The sequence below is a fragment of the Rhinolophus sinicus genome, chromosome 17 (genome assembly GCF_057876585.1).
Source record: "Rhinolophus sinicus isolate RSI-liver-muscle chromosome 17, RSI-T2T, whole genome shotgun sequence".
NCBI lineage: Eukaryota > Metazoa > Chordata > Mammalia > Chiroptera > Rhinolophidae > Rhinolophus > Rhinolophus sinicus.
Genome location: NC_142517.1, coordinates 136,735,344 through 136,754,663, shown reverse-complemented (window position 1 = coordinate 136,754,663; position 19,320 = coordinate 136,735,344).

Here is a 19,320-nt window from a genome sequence, read left to right as displayed (position 1 = left end):
CTGTTACCATGCACCAAAATGAATTCAAAATGGATCAAAGACCAAAATGGATCAAAGACCAAAACATAAGACCTGAAACAATAAACTGCATAGAAAACAAAAAAAAACAAAAAAAAACAAAACATAGGTACTAAACTTATGGACCTTGGGTTCAAAGAGGATTTTATGAATTTGACTCCAAAGGCAAGGGGAGTAAAAGCTAAAATAAATGAATGGGACTATATCAAAAAGCTTCTGCACAGCAAAAGAAACCATCGACAAAATAAAGACGCAACCAACCGAATGGGAGATTATTAGAAACAACGCCTTCTGTAAGGGGCTAATATCCAAAATATATAAGGATAATCATACAACTCAACAATGAAAAAACAAACAATCCAATTAAAAAATGGGCAGAGGACCTAAAGAGACATTTCTTAAAGAGGACATACAAATGGCCAAAAGACATGAAAAAATGTTCAACATCACTAATTATCAGAGAAATGCAAATAAAAACCACAAGGAGATATCATCTTACCCCATTTAGAATGGCTAGCATCGACAAGACAAATATTCACAAGTGTTGGAGAGGCTGTGGAGAAAAAGGAATCTTCATCACTATTGGTGGTAATGCAGATTGGTGCAGCTGCTATGGAAGGCAGTGTAGAGGTTCCTCAAAAAATTAAAAACAGAATTACCATATGACTCAGCAATTCCTCTCCTGGGTCTCTACACAAAAATCTGAAAACATTTATCCATAAAGACATGTGTTCTCCAATATTTATTGCAACTTTATTTACGGTGGCCAAGACATGGAAACAACCAAAGTGTTGTTCGATAGATGAATGGAAAAAGAAGATGTGGTATATATACACAATGGAATACTATTCTGCCATAAGAAAAGATGAAATATTACCATTTGCGACAACATGGATGCATCTTGAGATTATAATGCTAAGCGAAATAAGTCAGACTGAAAAAGCAGAGAACCATATGATTTCACTGACATGTGGGATACAAAACTGAAGACGACAAAAGAACAAGACAAACAAATGAAGAAACAAAAACTCATAGACATAGACAATAGTTTAATGGTTACCAGAAGGTAAGGGGGGAGGGAGGTTCTACAAGAGGGTAAATGGTGTCAAATATATCGTGATGGAAAGAGAACTGACTCTGGTTGGTGAACACATAACGTGAGCTATAGATAATGTATTACAGAATTGTATACCTGAAATCTATGTGACTTTACTAAACATTGTCACCCCAATAAACTTTACTTAAAAAAAAAAAAAAAGCAAAACAACTAAAATATTTTGAATAAAAATAATACAAGTTGAAAGGCAAAATGGGGAAATCTATCACATATGTGACAAAGAGTTATTAAAAAGTGGATAAAGTGGTGAAAGAAACACTACCAAAAAAACAAAATCTGCAAAGAACACCCCTAGAAACTCACAAATAATATAAGCAGACAATTCAGAAAACAAAACAAAACAAATGACCATTGTTTGACCCAACTACAAATCAAAGAATAATGACATTTATTTTCCTGCTGGTGTGGCTAATATTAAGAGCCTTGGTGCTATCTAGTACCTGAAATTTGCTGGTTATTTGCCTATCTTCTCGTAAGTCCATTCATTGTTCTTTCTCTGCTTTGTTTTCCCTTGTAGGAAGACTGACTCCTACAGGCTGCATTACCCAGCTACACATGTCAGCTGCTTTCCAGCTGAATTTGCCAAAGGAATGAACTGGTAGCAGACTCCAAGTTGGATAGAAGGAATGTCAGGTTATTTCTCTCTCCCCCTCTCTCCTTACAGCAGTGCCTTTGGCTAGTAACACTGCCTCTACTTCCAGCTAACTCCAGCTTCCTGTCTCTGGTAACACCTCCTCCTCCCATTATTGTCCACCAGTGTCATACCCGAAACAGTCCAACCAGTGCAAGCAATAATGGGGTATATTGTGTGAAGGGAATTTTTAAACTATTCTGAAACCAAGACTCTGTGTGTGTGTGTGTGTGTGTGTGTGTGTGTGTGTGTGTGTGTGTGTGTCCACACACGTGTTTATAGCCATGTGCTAGAAATTTTAAACAATGTCAATGACATTAAAATGATTAAAATGAACTCCTCACACCAAGGTCACCACTGCCAAAATACTCGTTCCCCTGGCCCACACTTAGCCACCAATCCAGATTGAGGAGTGATAGCTGAGCTTCTTACTGTTACTAATCTCAGGGTTGACCTGTTTGGTTTCTAAACTGTCCCATTATCTGTGTTTCAAATTTCCTGTTTAAATTTGTTCCACTTTCATCCCTGACTGATAGTCAGTGTACATGGAATTTGGCACACTCATTTGTGGTGATTATTAGTAAAATAGGTATATAGTCTTTAGATGAAAATTTGATCATATTTATCCAATTTTAAATGTGCATTTACTTATTGTCAAGTTGAAGGTAAGAGGGGAGGGGCTCATGTTTTCTAGCTTTCTTTCTTTTGGTAATAGTTACTTGAATTACTTTTATAAGTAAAATATTGCATTTCCAATTTGAAAAGAAAAAAAAAGCCCTACACTTTAAGCGTATACTGCATGCTGTCTGCATGATGGAGTAAATGTGCATCTCTGATTGTCAGGGTGTGTCTAGACAGCAGAAATTTTAAAAACATAAAAAATAAAAAAAATTAAAATGAAAACTCTTAGTTAAAGATAAGCATGACTGGAATAACTCACAGAGAAATAGAGGGAGGGAAATAATCGATGGTGAGGGATGGACCTGCTGCTAGGATGCAATTAATTTCCAAGCGATAGACTTAATGAACTGGGGTATTACAATATATATTATGAAACCTGCTGTGAAGAAATAGAAAATAAGTAAGTGTGCTAGCTCTGAAGGGACATATTCTGGTTTTCTCAAAAGTTTAAGTGGTAAACAGGCTTTCAGGGATCACTTTTACCAAACTGCAGGAAGCCAATGAAGTGAAAGTCATGTGCAGAGCTGTGATGGATAATTTATAACTTATAAAGCATGCAGTGCTGAGTGGTGTAAAACATAGTTCTCAGGCTATGTGGCACAGGTACCTGGGGAATGCAATTATTGCAAGGGTCCTGCACAGGCAAAGCATTTTAGTCGTAGACTCACTAAGTAATATGGCTGACACATAACTTTGATACACAACATTTTAATGTATTTGGAATTAGGCCGACCTGAGTTTCGATTTATCCCTCTTTAGCAATGAGGCCCTGGACACTTTAATCAAGGTCTCTTAGTTTCTATTTGTTTATCTACAAAATGCAGATAGCAATCCTTACATCATATACTTATTGTATTAGGTGAGTGAGCACTTTTTATAATTGCTCAATACTCTTCTGGTATCCAAAAACCCATATTTTGATGAATAAAATGAAAATTCATTTATATGTTTCTGTATTCAACATTAATTTGCTGTCATTATGAAATCTTCTCAACCAATTGCTGTCAAAAGTATGACGACTATGATATTAGGCTTCACAAAATGTTTGTTAAAGCTCAGACAGATTGTAAACAACTAAATGTAAATGTTATGAATATAAGAAGTGGTGACACTAAAGTTTTATTTGGGAGAACCCATATTACAATAAATAAAAGTAGTCATTTTAAATGAAATCAATATGAGCAGAGAAAAATCCCCACAAATTAACAAAAGTTTGGAGACATTAAAATGTCAGCAATCTGAAAGATAATATGTGGGACTCATATCCAACGTCTGTGATACGAGAATAATTAGTTGTTTCATGTGATAATTATTATATTTTAATAAAAAAAAAAAACACAAAACACTTAACTATATGCCAGGTACTCTTCTAAGCATCTCATAAAAATTATTTCATCCTACAAAAACTCCATAAGTATTTTTATCATCATTATTATTATTATTATTATAATTTTACAGATGAAAAGGAAGTAGAGTGTAGGTATTTGAAGTCAAGGATACATAGAGGTATATATACTTTTTAGTTATATTATTAGCCTAAGCATAGACTAACATAACATTGTACACAAATAAAAGTTATGAGACAGGGTGAGTGCATTTCAAGTGTTATATCTCTATAATTAGTATCTGAGTTTTAAATGATAGCAACTGTAGCAACTCTGATGGTGTTCTGTGCCTGCAGACTATTTTTTTTCAGATTCAATTTATCAGAATGAGGAAGTTCTTATCAATTACTACTTTTCCAAGAAATGTTTTAATGAATTTTTCAAAAAGTTTTGCTACATTTACTAACTTGATTATATGTCTTTTATGTTTTTATTCCAGTATTATAGATTGATAAATTTTCAAATTGACTTTATAATTGCATTCCTGGGGTAAATCTTACTTGGTCATTATGTATTATTCTGTTTTTAAAATACATGTACATTGCTATGTTTGACTTGCTATTACATTATTATGGAAATTTGAGTCTATGTTTATGAGGCATGTTGGTGGGCTATAGATTTATTTACTTGCAAGGTCTTTGGGTTTGGTAATGTGGTTCTAATGAAATTCATTAGAAAATATTTCTCTTCCTTTCTACTTTCTGGAAGAGTTCGTATATAATTAGTATTTTTTTTCCTTAAATATTTGATAGAATTTGCCAAGGCAATCATCTGAGCTTTGTGTTTGTTTCTGTGGGAAGGTTTTTAGCTTAGAATTCAATTTCTTTAGTAGACTTAAGAGTAGAGCTATTCCGGGTATCTATTACTTCTTTCATCAATTTTGGGAACTTGAGCCTGTTCTTTGAAGGAATTTGTTCATTTCATATGAATCGCTAATTTGTTGGCGTGAAGTTTCAGGAGATTCTCTTATGATCTTGTAGGATCTTTAGTGATCTGTAGGATCTTTTAGTGACAACCCCTCCTGCATTCCTGATACCGGTGATTTGCGTTCTTTGATTTTTATTATTTGGTCCAGCTAGCTATTTATCAATGTGTTGTTTTCAAAGAACCAGCTTTTAGCCACATTGATTTTCTTTATTGTTTGTCTTCTATTTGGTTTGTTTCTACTCTTATTTTTATTATTTCCTTCCTTCTACTTGCCTTTGACTTACTTTGCTCTTCTTTTTTTTTTTTTTTTATTAAAATTTATTAGGGTGACAATGGTTAGTAAAGTTACATAGGTTTCACGTGTACAATTCTGCAATATGTCATCTATATATCACATTGTGTGTTTATCACCCAGAGTCAGTTCTCCTTCGATCACCTCTTCTTTTTCAGGCTTCTTGAGGTAGAATATTAGGATATTGGTTTTAGACTCTTCTTTCTTAAAGAAAAACTAATTCAAAGTTAAAACATTCCTTCTTAGCACTGTTGTATCCGTGTCCCACAAATTTTGATATACTATGTTTTTATCATTCATATAGAAATATTTACTACTTTCCTTTGTGGTATCTCTTTGCCCAATAAATTATGTAGAATTGTGTCGTTTATTTTCAAATATTTGCTGGTTTCCAAAACATCTTATTGCTATTTATTCCTAACACCATTGTGATCTGAGGAGATATTAATAGTTTGTGTAATTTCAATCATTTTTAAATCAATTAAGACTTATTTTATGACACAACATATGGTCTATCTTGGTGAACATACATGTTCACCAGCAAAAAGTGCATATTTATTCTATGTTTTTTGCATGTGTTATTTTAGAAATATCAATTAGCTCCAGTGTTTAAGAGTGGTGTTCAGATGTTGTATGTCTTTATTACTACTTGTTCTATAAATTGCTAAAAGAAAGGAGTTAAATATCCTGTGATTTAGGAGTTGTTTATTTCTGTCTACTTTTGTCAGAAATGATTCATGTATTTTGAGGCTATGTTATTAGGCATATAAACATTTATTATTATTATTATTATGTCTTCCTGATGAATTGACCCACCCCCCTTTTGTGATTCTAAAATGTTCCTCTTTATCTTTGGTAATACTCTTTATCTTGAAGTCTATTTTATTTTATATTAATATAGTCATTACAGCCAACTCCACAGATAGTGTTAAAACTTATTTTATTCAATCCTATGAATATAAAGAAAGGAGGAGTAAATATAGTTTTATGTATTCACATGTTCACTATTTCTAATGTTTTTTCATTTATTGCTAATTATCCACGTGTCCTCCATCATTTTCCTTCAACCAAAAAATATATATATTTTAGCATTTATTTCTTTATGGGTCTGGTGATGGTAAATTCTCTTAATTTTTGTTTATATGAAAAATATATTTATGTTGCTTTCATTCTTCTAGGCTATTGAATATAGAATTCTTTGTTGACTTCTATTATTTTATTTTCCTTTCAGTCCTCTATAAAGGTTTTCCATTGTCTTTTAATCTTCATGTTTTCTGTTTAGAAGTCTGTGATGTTTTGGATTTTATTTGCCCTGTATTAATATGTAGTTTTTCTGTGGACATTTACATATATATGTTTTTTTGGCAATATTTTTCTCTTTATCTTAGTTTTCAGCAATTGACTTTTATGTGCTTAGATATAAATTCCTTTAAATATATCCTTTTTGGATTTCAAAACCTTTCTTAAGTCTGAATATTTATGAGTTTCATCAAATTTAGGTACTTTTCTGCCACTGTTTCTTCAAATAGCTTGTCTTTCCTATGCTGTCTCTCCTCCTCTGTTGAGAAAGGAGACCTTTGGATATTAACCTTCATGTCCTTGAAGCTTTGCATATCTTGCAATCTTTTCTCTCTTCTTCTGATTGGATGACTTCTATGTCGGCTTTCAATTTATTTATTTTTTCTTCTTTCATATCCCTTCCACTATTTGTATAGCTAATAAATTTCTTATTTTAGGTGTTATAATTTTCAGTTCCAAAATTTACTTTAGATATTGCATTTGGTTCTTTTTTATATTTTCTACTATTTTTTTCAGTATGAGCATATTTTACTTTACCTGACCACTAGTTATAGTTATATCAGCCTCTCTGATAATCCCATATCCAGGTCATCTCAAGATTGGCATGTTTTTATTGCTTATTCTTGTGAATGAGTCTTGCTTCCCATAGGCTAAGGATGTCAATTTTATCCTGGACACTTTAATATTATGTTATATAGACTATGAATTGCCAATATTGCCCCCAAAAGTATGAATGTTTTTGTTTTATTGGGTAATTAACTTGCTCAGTCTCAAACTTCAAAATATCACACAGTGGCGTTTGGCAGTTCAGATCTCATTCAGTGCTTTCAGCCTTAGTTAAAAGCTGCTTTCAGGTTTTCCAACGTAGGTTCAGGGTCCAGCTATAAACTCGGGCTGAGTCTACACACAAACTCTTTCCTCTTCTTTGGCTCTCTCCTTCCTAGGGTTTTCCTTTCAGTTTCTAGTGGCTTTTATTGCTCTGGCTTCTTTCCCTTGATTTCTCAAGTAAAATAGATAATTGGCTTTTCTTTTTTTTTCCCCCCAGAATTTTGCAGCTTCTGTACTGGAATCACAGCCATAACTATGGCCACGATCAGGGAAACAAAAAATAAAGCTGGAGAATCACTTCATGCCATTTTTCTTGATTCAAGTTTTGACTTTTAATATTTGACAGACATTTTTTGTTTTTGTTTTTTGGTTTGTTTTTCTGTTTTTCAGAGCCCGTGGTTGTTTTATGTGTTTTGCTCAGAGTTTATAACTCTTATTTACATGAGGACTGGTCCAGATAGCTGATCTATGTAGGAAGATCCCATATTCACTGTTACATTGGAAGCAACACTCTTGTACCTATTTTAACTAAGATCCAACTAAGGATCGTGAAAGACCATGTAATATTTACCTACTCAAGCTACATATTGAGTCTACATTGATGAGATATGATAATCAAAAATGCATATATAGGCAATTCATTTAATCATTCTACCAAGAACAGGATAAATTGATTCAAATGTTAAAGTATAATTTTCTTGCTTGAGGTTTCTTAATTTTTATCATTTTATTTTTTCTAAGCATTGCTCATCTCTATGGCCAAAGAACGTATTAACAAACCAAACCATTTAACTAGTTTCTGAGTTTAAAATTATTGCTAATTTCACTTATTTATTTTAGCAGTTTCAGATTTGTATTGCAATGTAAAAATAAGGTTTAGATAATTTTCTGTTCTTAAAATCAATGGCATATACTAAGTTTCATTTTAAACATTTCAAACATGGCCCCCAGAACATTGTAAAGTTGGCAATATTTCTTGTATTAACATGGTTTGGGCGGGGGGAAGCTCTCTGTGGTACTTCAGCACATCTAAGACACAATCAATCGTGAGAAGAAACTTTGTTTTAAATAACAACAAAGAAAAGAAATACAGCAAATTCATTTATAACACAATGCTTTTTAAAAATCACTTGAAACTTGTTTTTTACACCTCATGCAAATGAACTTTTCTTCTTTCTTGCCATGGATTTCTTTTTTAATCATATATTACTCTGTTGTGTTTCCATATTTTTATGCTCAGATACATTTTTGTTTCCTTGAATCACATTGTTATCTCTTTAAAGATATTTATGCAAGTAATTAGGCATAACATATTTAGTACAAATAATACACATTAAGTCAGTTGATGTAAGGACAATATGAACAACTATGAACAACTAATTTCAGGCTTGCTGAGGCAATGACAACTACATCATGACTGTTGCTTGGCCAGCCATTATCAGTTTTCTGATATTTCCTGAACTCACAGATATCAAAATGTAAAAAAAGCAAAAAAATGTTTATTATTTATTAGTGTAAATAAAATATTGTCAAATATTTTATTTTGTTTTTTTCTAGCCAGGAAAGTAAGCACACCAATTGCTTGAAGGAGGAGCCACTCCTCTGGATAAATATTTTTGTACATGCTACTTTTATTTATTCACTACTAACAGGGCTTTTGTCTGTTTTCATAGGTTCAAATAATTAAGTCATTGAAAATTATTGTCATAAACTATTTTTAAAAAATAAAATTCGAGATCAGAATTTGGGTAACTTTATACTCTAAGACAAAATTAATTTGAGCATTATTTTATACTGCCGTATACTCCCTACACTCTTATATATCGTGGTTTTATCTGTAGAGTTTTTGATGTCTGCTGAAACAACTACACAGAAAAAGTCTACAGCTTACTTTCTTGTGTGTAAAGGCTCGTCTGTCTCATAAAACTAGAAAAATTAGGACAAAGGTCAATATAGAGTATCCCTTTAATAACAGAAACAATATCATAGTATTTCCTAATGAGTTCCTTTAGTTCCAACTAAGCAATCTTATCAGGGCACACACAGGGAACAAACACCCACAGTCCCTAATATTTCAAGGGAAGATTTTTATTAGATATGTATATGGAAAATTTTCAAACAATTTTAGCTTTCTGATCTGCTCCCAATGACCTCATCTCTCATCCCCCTTTGTTTCAAACTCTTTCCTTTACCAAGTCCTTGTATTTCTGCATTATGCCGATTTTTACCTGTGACCCTAGTTCATGAAAAGACTTTCCTTTTTATCTTTTCTTAACTAAATTCTTTTACATCCTTTGAAACTCAGTCAGGGCATTACCTACTCTAAGATAAAGGCCCCCTGGTCTGAACATGTTTGATTTTAATCCAAATTCCAGTTAACATTTTGATTTTCTTTTTTCTTTCAGCTTTCTTTTTAAGTAAGCTAATCAAGAACATAGAGATGGAGGGCTTTTTAGTTCTATGTTAGTCAACCGAGGCTTCCATAACAAAATATCATAGACCACATAACTTAAACTGCAGAAATTTATTTTCTCACAGTTCTGGGGCCTGGGAAGTCCAAGATGATGGGACTGGTCAGTTAGGTTCCTAGTCATTATCTTACTGTATGCTCACGTGGTACAGAGAGAGAGAGAGAGAGAGGGAGAGAGAGTTCTCTGGTATCTCTTCTTAAAAGGACACTACTGTCAAGAAGGGACCAACCCTTAGGACTTCATTGAATTGTCATTACTTTTATAAAGACCCGATCTCCAGGTATAGTCCCACTGGAAGTTAGGACTTCAACATATGGATTTGAGAGGGACACAAACTTTCAGTCCATAACAAGCTATTTAAATAATCCCTTTAGAACCACAGAACCAAAGAATTGAACTATTAATTATTTAAGTAAAATCACTCCCCAGACTCTCACTTATTGCTCAACGAAGTATTCCCCTCTAGGTGGCAAAAGAAGACTCTTGCACAAAAGAAGCAAACAACAGGGGCTCTGTAAGATGGAAGCTATGTGAGAGGCTATTCTAGCTACTCTTTGGGGTATGTTTATTACAAAGGAAAAAGTAAATAACTACCATGTATATTCTAAAAAGTATAAATATGACATTGTTCTATTGTCATCACATATAGCAATTCACATTCTTGACCAGTATTACCACCTCGCTCCTGAACTAGACGTGGAGTCATGATAAAGTGTGATGGCTGGTAGGAGGCACTCTCACACAAGGGAGGAATGAGATTGTTCCCATCTGCTTTCATCCTTCCCCCCTTAGTCCCTACCCGCTAGTCCTCTGTGACTCCAAGATTTCTTTGATATTCTCTTATTTTACTTACTATGTAACTTTCTGATGCCCTGGGTATTTTCCACTTGCCCCTTCACATCGACTCTGCTCTACCCGTGTATATATGCATATGAGGTCTGACAATTAAGTTCGAGAACTCATCCTAGAAAAAGTGCTACAGACTTCATTGCTGAATATCATTATGGTCACCTTCGAAGTACTTCCCTTGGGAAGCTATGCACTGATGCCCACGCCTAGTCCACCTTTCAAAGCAATTTTGGGACTCTTTCTCTGGAATGGCCATCAGAGCCGTTGTTGTATTACCCTTGATGTCATGAATGTCATCAAAATGACTTTCATTATTTCCTTTACATTCGGGTAAAGAAAGAAGTCATTGAGAGCCAGATGAGGTGAGTTGGGAGGGTGTTCCCATACAGTTATCTGTTTACTGGCTAAAAACTCCCTCACAGTCAGTGCCATGTGAGCTGGTGCATTGTCGTGATGCAAGAGCCATGAATTGTTGGTGAAAAGCTCAGGTCGTCTAACTTTTTCATACAGCGTTTTCAGCACTTCAAAATAGTAAACTTGGTTAACTGTTTGTTCAGTTGGTATAAATTCATAATCATAATTCCTCTGATATCAAAAAACGTTAGCAACATCATTGCAAAAAGTTTGCGAACTTAATTGTCAGATTTCATATACGGCATTAGCTATTTCCTGCTATTGGTAGCTCCTATCTCTTCTCTCTCCTGATTATTCCCTTTTAAATAGTCCTTTTATTAAACTTTCAGTATTTACCCTTTAGTTGTGTCATTTACTTTCAACAGGACCCTAACCAATACATCTGTTTATGTGTCTTTCATCTAAAAAATCAAGTTCTTAATTAAATTTATATTTCACAACCTAGTACAGTGCCTGATACAGTAAATAGTTTGATCAATAATAATAATTCATATATTAATTTTAAGTCCTTATTTTTATTATTGATTTTGCTATATTTATAGATTTAGTCCATAATAACTAGAAACATTTAAGTGTCTGTCATTTAGAGTGTCCAGAATTTCCTTTTGAAATGTAAAGGAATGGAGAACTGGTTTTTTGTTTTGCTTTGGTTTTTGGTGTGTGTGTGTGTGTGTGTGTGTGTGTGCACGTGCGCACACGTGCACGTGTGCATTAGGGATATAAAACCTCCAGACAATCAGAACGCCCTTTGTTTGTAGTGGCTATCTCACATAAAGTTTTCTGAAAACTACTTGGAGTTAAGTAAAAAATTGATAGAGTTTGTTGAGGAGTAAGGAGCTGTTTTATCTCATACAACTACAATATGAGATTTGCTATCATATTAAGGTGTAACATATGAAACCAAGAGGGAGCAACTGAATGTTACAGAGAGAGGAGAGAGGAAAAACCAAATAACCACAGCATGAACAGAGAGAGTAATGGGAGGATTAAAAATCTGACACAAGATATGTCCCATTGTTCTTTTAAATTTGAGACATTATTGTGTTCATTTTCTCTGTTTCTTATTCACATGTGTCCTGGATTGCTGAACTTAAATAATGCAGTATGCTCATATAAATACTTTAGCTTGATGACTCTTGCCGAATATGTCTTCTTTCAAAAAGGTACCAATGGGAGGAAAAAATATATATAACGAAAAATACCTCTCTAAAAGATTATAGTGGCCCTTTGAAATGAAGACACAGATGGGAAAATGTACTTCTCAGTATTCCTGAACAGATATCTCTTTTTCTTTTGTCAATGATAACCGTGGATAACTTGCTAGATGGATAGTGCCATTAGATTTAAATGGCAGTTCCAACAGCAGCTCACCTGGAAATGTCCTCTAGAAAACAATAAAGGTGAATGGCATAATGTAGCTTAATTTGAAGGTAGAGACACACTTAGCATTATGAAAAAATCACGCCTTGTGTTTTGCCTGAGGGACACCAAAAAGGATGATAAAGTAATGCAATAAAGTCTTTTCACCTAGTCTAAGTACAGTGGGGGTGAAGGTGGATAGATGGGTGGTAGACCAGGGCTCAGAGCCACTACTTTGAAAACATTGTCTCTGGCATCGGAAATCCTTTTCCTCTCAATAATCATTAGATCTTTCAGAACATACCGTCTGGAAAATTTTGCATGCAAATTGAAGAAAGGGTTAGTTACTCATAGTACTATAGACTTGTTGTCGTGGAAACTTTTGAATAACATTTAGAAAACAGCTTGCAGTCTAACTATGTAGATTTTCTTTCTTTTTTTTGCCCCCTCTAGTTTTTTATTATAGTTTAAGAAATGTTGTGATATTCCATATGGTGCTCAGCTTTCATGAAAGGAAAAGATTTCCTCTAGCTTATTTAACAACTGTATATTCTCCCAAATTATAGCCAGGTCTGGTAGCCTCACGGATTGTGTTTGCCTTTCCTGAAAGAGGCAGAACACATTGTTCTTACTGAGGGGTCTGTTCATCAAAACATCTCACTACAACACCGTGACTTGTGTATAAGTAGAAACGAAAAATATTTATCTCAAATATTCAGTATTCCTTTTGTTCCTTATGAAGTAAAATAATTTCTGATTCCAATATTCTGAAAAGCTAAATTAGCAATGTAACTGCTCAGCTGCATAAAGTGTAATATGTAACAAAATTACTGTGTTAAAATAGAGATCTAATGATACCTTCATTAACTTGATCACTGAAATGGCAAACCCTTTCCAACATAACAGTTTCTATAGATACCACGTGCCTATGATCAAAATTGCTTTTCTGAATGTGTTTTTCTCCCCTACTTGATTATATTTTATATCTTACTGCCTGTAAGTTACAATTAAACATAAGGAAAAAAAATTTACAAGGCAAAATATACTCTATATCTATTATGCTGCTCAAATAAATACACAAGCTGCACAAAACAGATTTTCCTAGTAGGCAAATTACAAATGACTACCAAGATAGGTTCTAGATTTCTTTGTTTGTTTGTTTGTTTGTTTGTTTGTTTGTTTTTAATGCCACTAGGGATCTATCAACTATTGCTGGAGGAATTTTCCATGAACTCTAGCTACCTACCAAAAAGAGTAAATGTTCTGTCAAAAACATTTAATTTAAGCTGTGATAATATTTGGTATCACAAAAGATAGATTCTGATTAACAAGTAGATTTTTATCCAAATATAAATATATTTCCCGATTACATATTGCTTTAAAAATATGCCAATAACTTTGGGAAAAGAGTCTTTGAAAGAGAAGGAAACTTCTTAAAAATCAGTGGAAATGGTTTTGTCATTTTTCCTCAATAACATTTAGAAAGTTGTATTCTTGTTTTGCATTTCCCTATATATTATAATAATAAAAATAAATAAATCTAATGAAGAATTCCACAAAATTTTATGCTATTTATCAGGAGACCAATTTTATGTTTAAAACTTTATAGTAATTTATATTCCAACTTAGGTCATTTCTACTAAACTATTAGAGAAAACTATTGAAAAGATTGTTCCATGATCAGTCATATTGAAGTGTAAGGCACAGGAAAATCAGTAATTCTAAGTCTGTCTTTATTTACAATTTTAATAACTTGTTCACCACAGAGTTTTGAATTAACTTTTATTTTATTACTACTGCATTAAAATATCATTCTTCTCGATTACTTTGTTTTTGACATCTTAAATTTTGCACCTCAGGAAAGTGTCTCACTCACTTCATTTTCACTATAGTCATAGCTTGCAAACAATGATACAGTGTAATTATTAAAATTATTAAATTATATTGCATATATCATGTTAAATTATAATTATTAACAACTCTGACAGACATGAAATTTCATGACTCTGGTTTGGCTTGTCTAGGGCATTATGATACTGTTGGCCCTCTTAGCCCAGAATCTCCAAATAATTAGACTTGTGCTCTCATCAAAATTATGTTAGGATAGTGACATTTTATGAATGCAATTTAATAAACTGCTTTATGATATATGAAATGCAGTACTAATACTTTGATTAATATACTTAAATTCAGAATGTTTCTACATTGATCTATACTTCAGTTAAATTTATTTTTTTTTGAAAACTGTAACCCAAGATACCTGTACACTTAAATAACTCATGATATCAAAAGTTCTTATAAAAGCATTTTCCATGTTCATATGATATTTGGAAAAGCTGCATAGGAAGTACTCCCATGGAGGTTTACAATCCACATTTGTGTGTTAACAACTCTACAGTTTTGTAATACTAACTTTATTTATACATAAATGCACTAGTTTAACTTTGTTTAATTCAGTGTTCCCCAAAGTACTGACTTAGATATCTTTTAGTACATTTTTGGTAAATAAACCCTGGTAAATAAAACCACTATCAGCAGATATACTGTTTTCTGAGAACACAATTTAGAGAATACAGTTTTGAAAGATATAAACATACATTTCTTATGTTGCTGGACAATAGCATACAAAGTATTTTCTCCACCTCAGTGTTATTAGAATGCAAATGTTTATACAAGTGGTAATATTTGACATGCATATGAACTTATTTTATAGCTTTAAAAACTAAATTAAATAAGGCAAAAATAGATCAAACATAAAATTAAATATTTTCTATCACTAAATTATATGCTAATGAAACAGAAAATGATCTTTGAAAAGCACAGGACCTATATTCTACTTTAAAATATGAATCTTTACTTGAAATATTTATGATGACCAATATATTTTTAAATTCTTCTTTCTTTATGTAGTTTCCAATATTTTCAATACCTGATTTTCCAATATTTACCCTGCATTTTATCAGGTACTTTAATAAATCTTACATGTTTTCCAAACTAGTTTCAAACTTTTCTTGCCGTAGTCCATATGAATATTCCTCAAAGAAGTGCTTAAAGGATTATCTGAGCTGTTCTTTAGATTTTTCATATTATGAAATTCCTCTGTTATTAAATGGAGAGTCCTCTGAAAAGAAAGGTTCTGTTTTTTTTGTTGTTGTTGTTTTTTGTTTTTTGGGTTTTTTTTTAATAGATGGCACACTGCTGAGTAAACTGAGGTGCATTATAAAAATATTTGAATTAATTAACATAGTCAAATTACTGGTCATTGTTAAAGTTTTATTTGATAACTATCCTTAATTTGGAAGGAATTTTATAATACTTTTCTTTTTTAAAACTGCTTGTTAAGAAATTACCATTGGTAGAGGGGACTAAAGTCAGTCATAGTTGATTATGTCTGGCCTTTAAAGGCAGACATACTGTGGTTCAAATCCCAAGTTCTTTTATTTACAAGTTGTAGAAAAATCAGAAGGTATCCTGATTGTATATAGCTGTAAAATGGAGATTTTGCAGAGCTTTTAAGAGGATTAAATAGTATAACATATTTGAAAAGACCTAATAGCTCTTGTCAGTTCAATTCTAAAGAATTTCCAAGTACTTGCTAAGAGCAATGCATCATGTTTGGAATTAACTTTCATCAATGTAGAAATTTAGTATAATCCAAACTTTGCCTTCACAGGACTCCAAAGTGGGTACATCAACAGAAACTATTTCATTTTTACTATTCATTTGTTTGCCCCTGGATAAGATCACAAACTGGTGCTATCACCTTTCAAGTTACATCTACATAATAGTAGTTTTTTGGTCATTTTAAATATCACATGTAGTTCAGTTGGTAAAATATCTTATTTAAATCGATAACTTCTCTTTGAACTTTAAAGTTAAGGCTCTTTCCCCTCTTCCCCCTCAGTACTACCTTAGGTCAAATCGCAGATTGGTGGGAGAAGTGAGCCCTTTCTCCCCTCTTCTCCACTAACCTACAAATCGTGTTTTGAGTATGTGTTGGAAAAAGAGGGCAAAATAAGAAAATAAGTGTTCTACTTTGTGTCCTACTGTAATCTTGCATTGGCTTCCTCTAAATTGGGTTGATTTTCTAAGCCAAATCTTTCTTTCATGGGGAAAGTTTCTGCTCCTCTAGGATTCCCCTGCTGAGAAAATCCCAACTCCATTGGCCCAACACATAGGGATTAATTTCATCCTTCAGCCCTGGGGCACTTCTCAGTATACCTCATTCTTTGGATTACAGTGCCCCTTCAATTATGGATCATTGACCAAGCCTACTGTCTTCCATTGGGCTTATATTGGTCCTTGAGAAACAACCACATATTGTTCTATCATATATGAAGTAGATATTTAGGAAATACTCGTTTGCTAGGGCTGCCATAACAAGGTATCACAAACTGAGTGGCTTAGAAAATAGAAATGTACCACCTCACAGTTCTAGAGGCTGGTTAAGGTGTTAGCAGTTTTGTTTTCTTCTGAGACCTCTCTCCTTAGCTTATAGACGGCCCTCTTCTTTTGGTGTCTTCATGTGGTTTTACCTCTCTGGGTCAGTATTCTAATTTCCTCTTTTCTCCCCCCGATCTCTTCTGCTTATAAAGATACAGGTCATATTGAATTAGCACCTATGTTGGTATCCTCATTTAGCTTTAATTACCTCTTTATAGACTGCCTCTTCAAATATAGCTACATTCCACCTTCTGAGGAACTTGGGGTTAGAATTCAACATATGAATTTTGAAGGGAAAACAATTTAGCCTGTAACATCATTATAGGTCAATCTCTCTTCCCACATTTCCCCTCTCATTCTTAAATGTTATCTCCATGGTTAGCCACAGTCTATGCATTGTGCATTTAAGCTTCTCAAGACAATGTAGAAACCAAGATTCTGTGCCCTGCAAAAACCAGGAGATATTTACCAAGCAGTCTGAATCATACCATTGTAATTTCTCCAACTTCACTTGTGAGGGTGTGGGGGTGGGGGGGGGGGGAAATTCCACAGCACTCCAACAAATTTATCCCCCAAAAGTTATTTTTTGGTCTTCTTTTTAATTGTCACTTTTTTAACACCCTTGAGGTGATTACTAGATCAAGATTTGAAAAACTTGGTTTTTCAGGTTTTCTGTGGATTGTCTTAATACCTCATATTGAAGTATCCCACTATTTTGTTCTCAGAGTTTAGGGACTCAGCTACATTGAGAAAAAGAAATGTTGTATTTTAGTAAATAAACTTTCTCACTTTTCAAGTATTGAAGAAATACTTTACAGACTTTCTAAATATTTCTCTTTCTCCAAATGATTTGAACAAAAAGAAAGATAGAGGGACTGACAAAGACCATTATGTATATAGAGGACCCAACGTGCCTTCATAAAATTTTGCCCTTCACTGCATGAGTTTTGTTATTGGTTATTAACATTCTGAGGGTCCCAAAGTTTACTAAAATCTCAGGATTTTCTTCATCTATTTCTCTATCTATTATGAAAGGTAAAAATCAGTTATTTAAGGTGATTTTTTATTGCGGCTACAAATCACCTTCATAAACTAGAGAGAGTGCAGCAGACCTGAAAGAGAGCAAAGCCTACCCTCTACAACCTCTACAACACACACACACACACACACACACACACACACACACACACACACACACACATACACATCTTTGGCTGCATACAGATGATGCTTGATATTTTTTGAAGACTTGGAAGAGAAAATGAAGATCAATGAAAGCAAAAACGGATCAGTAATATTTTGGCAGTCTCTCTATATATACTACCTATGTATAAAAACTGCCTCAATGGTAAGAACATAATCCTTTGATTTAGGACACAAGTGGCTGGAGGATCCGTATATAAAAATAATAAAAATATTTTTAAAATTTTTATCTTAAGAATACTTTCCACATCATAAATATAAGCTTATTTTCCTAACAACATATTAGCTAATTTGCTGTCATTTGCATTATTTAAATATAGGAAATCAATATTTCCTAGTTCCCAAATATGAAATACATTACATTTCAAAACACCCCCTTCAAGAAATAGTAAACTAAATTATGCTCCTAAACATGCTCCTATACAGAAAATTACAAAATGGAACCTAGACTCCATTTCCTTTATATAATTTAATTTTTCTTTATTCATATGAAAGATACAATGATGTGGCTATATGTATGTTTGGCATTTAAAATTTGAACTTTTTGTAATTTCAGATCCATGTTTACTTATAAATGTATCACTAATAAAGTTACTTTATCTTTGTCATTGTTTTTCCATTCATGTTTTTTAATTATTAAGTTTGTGCAAATATCACTTCATATATCAATGCTTTCTAAATGGTATTTAAAAATAAATGTGCTTTTCTAGTAAACAACCTAGTCACAAAGGCCAGTTGAGTCACTTCTACTCTTGTTATTCTGTCATATCCAATTTGAAATAAGCTGCTGTTTTACAGCATATACTGTGTTTGAGTGAACAAAAGAACTTGGTGAGCTCAGCTGAGCTTATAGAGTAGGCATAAAAGAAGACACTGCTTTGCTATGGTGAGGACACAGGGATTAATATATTTACTTCAAAATTATATTTAACAACTGTATAATACTAACAACTCAATTTTGGTTCCTTTGCAAAGGCAGGGATCAAGACACAACAGAGCTGGTGGATTTATACAGCAGTAGTGCCTGGCATGCTCCCATTAATTATAAAAATTTGCAGAAAACACTACCACCAAGCATCTGCGCTGTTCAGTGGGTGCTTCCTAGCAATGTGTTGAATAGATCTGCTTCATACAGTTTAAACACTCAAACATAGATCCTAATATGCTTTCCTGAGATAAAAGAAACATATTCACTAATAAATGAAGTGAATTTCAGAAAGTCACCACCCCTTGCCTTATCGTTCACTTTCTTCTTTTCCTACCTGGCTTCTCAACACAATGGGAAACATGACCAAGAAGTCTTGAATGAAGAGAAGCATCAAAGATACGACAAAGTTAAAGTGGTTCATTTCTTTTCAAGTGACAGCACCCTGCATTCTATTTTTTTTTATCATATTCCTCTA